The 5000-nt window shown below is 53.3% G+C and overlaps 1 non-coding gene across 1 annotated transcript in view; it reads right to left on the reverse strand.

Annotated features, from left to right (window-relative positions):
* LOC124568065 overlaps positions 1–224 on the reverse strand; it is a 1914-nt gene extending 1690 nt beyond the window's left edge. Inside the window, exon 1 of the ribosomal RNA XR_006971116.1 lies at positions 1–224. This exon is cut by the window's left edge and continues 1690 nt beyond it. This is a non-coding gene — a ribosomal RNA (small subunit ribosomal RNA).
* Between the last annotated feature and the right edge of the window lie 4776 nt (positions 225–5000).

Genomic DNA, 5000 nt, shown 5'->3' on the forward strand with positions numbered 1-5000 from the left:
GTTTTGATCTAATAAAAGCGTCCCTTCCATCTCTGGTCGGGACTCTGTTTGCATGTATTAGCTCTAGAATTACCACAGTTATCCAAGTAACGTGGGTACGATCTAAGGAACCATAACTGATTTAATGAGCCATTCGCGGTTTCACCTTAATGCGGCTTGTACTGAGACATGCATGGCTTAATCTTTGAGACAAGCATATGACTACTGGCAGGATCAACCAGGGAGCTGCGTCAACTAGAGCTGAGCAGCCGGCCGCCCGGGAGTGTGTCCCGGGGGCCCGCGCGAACACGCAAGCGTCCGCTCAATTATTCTGCAAACAGGAGGAGGCTGAGCTCCCCTGCACAATACACCTCGAAACCCTCTCAGGTCCCGGCGGCGCGCAGCGCCGTCCTAAGTACTTGGTCGGGTTCGAGAGAGGCGCAATCGCCCGGAGTTTGGCGAGTAGACGCTTTAGGTGCGACCACCCGTGCTCCCAACTGAGCTTGCCGCTGCCGACAGAGGCCCGGGAGCGTGCTGTCGTGGCATTGCCGGCGGGAGACAACACGCGCCACCTACGGTGGCCGGCAGCTCCAACGCCAGCGCCACAGAAGGACAAAAGCCCCACTTGGGTGCCGAAGCGAACTCTCCCAGCACAGCGCACGCGCCAACACGTCCGCACAGCTGCGATACAATCCACCTGCGAGAACCGCAGAGGCGACCGAGCAGCAGACGGCGTCGCGGCGCCGAGCGCCGGGCGGCGGCGCATCCTCAGCGCACACAGTCCTCAATCGGACCAGCACACTGCAGATGTCCACCGCGCTTCGCACCGGGCCCGCGAGGACCTACTTTGGCCGCACGGCGCCGCGTGCAGGGTGCGCCGGCGCGCAGCTGCGCCGCCTGCCGCCTCCGTCGGCCGGCGCGCCTGCCACTGGCCGCCCCCACCAGCCGGCTGTAGCGCGTGCGCCCACGCACCGCGCGGCCAGCACGCCGGAAGGCCCCCCCTCACCGGCCGGGGACGGTCCCACCCAGCCACCGCCGCGTATCGCTTCACACCCACATGCCATTCACGTTCGTGGGCATGGTGGGTATCGCTGAAACAACCGGTTGGTAGCTCAACCGATCGTCGCCATCACTGATTCACCTCTAGCGAGAACAACCGCACCACAACGGTTTACCAGTTCTTCATTTGCGTAACGTCACCAGCAAACGTAGACGTCCATCGCCATTTGCAAATTCAACGATTGTTGCATGCCTGTGTCAGGTGTCACGACACACTATGTCTGCCCACATACACGCAACAACATGTGCACGCTTCGCGAACACGTGGAAGGTGGCCCCCGTACGTATGCGATGTCCATTGCGCGAACGACTGTCAACCGGCCTCTGTCGCATGTCGCAGATGTGGAACGCAGTGCACCATGCTATCACGGTGTGTGAGAAGAGACGACTACGTCTGACAACACGCGCCACTACATCAACAGACGGCTCATGCTGATCGCCATCCACGGCATACCATACTGCAATCCAGCTCTTATAGGGAGACGACACGTAGCTGAGTGCACAATATTTGGACCGTATGGTTCGCCGTTGTTGGCGCAGTCGTGGTACGGTCACACATGTACCACGATGTATCATTCAGTACATGAGGACCAATGTGCGGTACAGTGTGTGATTTGGACGTACAACATCAGCGGACAGTTGCCACAAGCCGTACCACAACGTAGGCTGTGCTTCGCCATGCGAATGCCAATGAACAACTGCGAAGGGCATTGAGCATGTACGTCCTGCCGCCATCCGCATTACAGTGTATAGCTGCAAGGTGTTTAACATGAAGCGATACTCTGGGGACCGGGCAGTGCGAGTAGCAAACTATATTGCGGGGGTTGCAGTTAGGCAACACTACACTAATTTAACGCGTCGTATGACAATTACAGAGCAGGTTAAGGCCCAACGTGTGTTGGGTTAAGGCCCAACGTGTGTTGGGTTAAGGCCCAACGTGTGTTGGGTTAAGGCCCAACGTGTGTTGGGTTAAGGCCCAACGTGTGTTGGGTTAAGGCCCAACGTGTGTTGGGTTAAGGCCCAACGTGTGTTGGGTTAAGGCCCAACGTGTGTTGGGTTAAGGCCCAACGTGTGTTGGGTTAAGGCCCAACGTGTGTTGGGTTAAGGCCCAACGTGTGTTGGGTTAAGGCCCAACGTGTGTTGGGTTAAGGCCCAACGTGTGTTGGGTTAAGGCCCAACGTGTGTTGGGTTAAGGCCCAACGTGTGTTGGGTTAAGGCCCAACGTGTGTTGGGTTAAGGCCCAACGTGTGTTGGGTTAAGGCCCAACGTGTGTTGGGTTAAGGCCCAACGTGTGTTGGGTTAAGGCGCAACATAGGTTAGGTTAAGGCGCAACATAGGTTAGGTTAAGGCGCAACATAGGTTAGGTTAAGGCGCAACATAGGTTAGGTTAAGGCGCAACATAGGTTAGGTTAAGGCGCAACATAGGTTAGGTTAAGGCGCAACATAGGTTAGGTTAAGGCGCAACATAGGTTAGGTTAAGGCGCAACATAGGTTAGGTTACGGCGCAACATAGGTTAGGTTAAGGCGCAACATAGGTTAGGTTAAGGCGCAACATAGGTTAGGTTAAGGCGCAACATAGGTTAGGTTAAGGCGCAACATAGGTTAGGTTAAGGCGCAACATAGGTTAGGTTAAGGCGCAACATAGGTTAGGTTAAGGCGCAACATAGGTTAGGTTAAGGCGCAACATAGGTTAGGTTACGGCGCAACATAGGTTAGGTTAAGGCGCAACATAGGTTAGGTTAAGGCGCAACATAGGTTAGGTTAAGGCGCAACATAGGTTAGGTTACGGCGCAACATAGGTTAGGTTACGGCGCAACATAGGTTAGGTTACGGCGCAACATAGGTTAGGTTAAGGCGCAACATAGGTTAGGTTAAGGCGCAACATAGGTTAGGTTAAGGCGCAACATAGGTTAGGTTAAGGCGCAACATAGGTTAGGTTAAGGCGCAACATAGGTTAGGTTAAGGCGCAACATAGGTTAGGTTAAGGCGCAACATGGGTTAGGTTAAGGCGCAACATGGGTTAGGTTAAGGCGCAACATGGGTTAGGTTAAGGCGCAACATGGGTTAGGTTAAGGCGCAACATGGGTTAGGTTAAGGCGCAACATGGGTTAGGTTAAGGCGCAACATGGGTTAGGTTAAGGCGCAACATGGGTTAGGTTAAGGCGCAACATGGGTTAGGTTAAGGCGCAACATGGGTTAGGTTAAGGCGCAACATGGGTTAGGTTAAGGCGCAACATGGGTTAGGTTAAGGCGCAACATGGGTTAGGTTAAGGTACAATATGGGTTAGGTTAAGGTACAATATGGGTTAGGTTAAGGTACAATATGGGTTAGGTTAAGGTACAATATGGGTTAGGTTAAGGTACAATATGGGTTAGGTTAAGGTACAATATGGGTTAGGTTAAGGTACAATATGGGTTAGGTTAAGGTACAATATGGGTTAGGTTAAGGTACAATACGGGTTAGGTTAAGGTACAATACGGGTTAGGTTAAGGTACAATACGGGTTAGGTTAAGGTACAATACGGGTTAGGTTAAGGTACAATACGGGTTAGGTTAAGGTACAATACGGGTTAGGTTAAGGTACAATACGGGTTAGGTTAAGGCACTTGGGGGGGGGGGGGGGCCCGGTTTGTTGATTGTGATTATCGTAAGTAAATGACTGCGGCATCATCTGATTTGCCACGTCAGGGTGCACCTTTGGCTCATAACAGGCGGCGCTCTGATTCCATGCTTGTGGCAGACCTGTGTCTTTCATTCCTGCCATTGTTTGTGTGGTGTGACAGGAGGCAGTATTGTGATGTTGGGTGCACCCCTGTCTGGGACATGTGTGGGTGTTGGTGGCTTAGCTGAGCAATGGTGGTTGTCGGAAGGGTGGGATATTCTGTTTTCCGAGTGGACCTCCCGGTCTGGTTATGATAGTGTGGATTGTCTAATGTGGCAGAGAGGATGCACTGGGTGTTGTTCCATGCTGGTGCTTACATATTGTCTGTGTGCCTGTTACAGGCAGAGAGTAGTGCGTGATAAGAGTGTCTGGCTGACGTGTGATTGTGAGCAGAGTCTTTCAGCATGTATACGGACAGGTCTATACATTATCTGTATTCTGATGGCTCTATCTATTACTAATCAGCGCCGTGTATACGTTTAATCCGGTTCCAGTCGAAACTATTGTATCTCTGTACATTAGTGACACGGCGAGCCCGCTATGTAGTTACTCGTCTCGGCAGCTTCCACCGGTGTATGGCAAATGATTATAAGGAATCAGTCTAGTCGTCAATACCGATAGTCTGACGTCACATGTCTGGGGTGGGGGACGCTGCGCCCTTCCGGTGGGTCATGGCCTAGGAAGACTCTTCCCACGCAGGGGGGCTTGGACTGTCATTGACTCTTCCGAGTAATATACTTGCCGTACGTTTTTGCGACTGCGAGTGCAACGCTCACCGGTACCGACATGGATGGAGCGCCTCCTAGCTGCCGCTGAGCATCTGCATTCGTACAGCGAGCAACGCGATCGCGTCTGTAGCTCGTACGTGGTACAGCTCGCAGCTCATGTATATGGACAGCGGGAATGTCGCATATTGGACATAACTCTTCATGAAACGCACGTTATAGGGGTGGATTGCACATTGCGAGTGCGAGCAAAGTCCGCCGTTCATCCGCTGGAGTTGCGAGTTGGGCGGTTGGGGTGGGGCACGAACGGGTGCAGGTGGAGTGATTGCCGGTCCACGACTTCGTGCGGCAGAGGCGCTGGCGTTGGGGTGGGGTCGAAAGAAGGGCACTGTGGGCCCATCGCTGTCTTAGTCGGCTTGGCGTCTCATAGATGACGGTATCGTCGTTGCAGGAGGTCATGTTGCGGGAGACCTACAGATGGCGGTATGTTTTGCGGTGCGCTCGACATGGCGGACGTAGTGTTGTCAGATTCGCATAGATGGAGGTATTGCATGTGGTTTCGCCGTATTTTCATA

Source organism: Schistocerca americana, unplaced genomic scaffold, assembly GCF_021461395.2.
Source record: "Schistocerca americana isolate TAMUIC-IGC-003095 unplaced genomic scaffold, iqSchAmer2.1 HiC_scaffold_1435, whole genome shotgun sequence".
NCBI classification, from domain to species: Eukaryota; Metazoa; Arthropoda; class Insecta; order Orthoptera; family Acrididae; genus Schistocerca; species Schistocerca americana.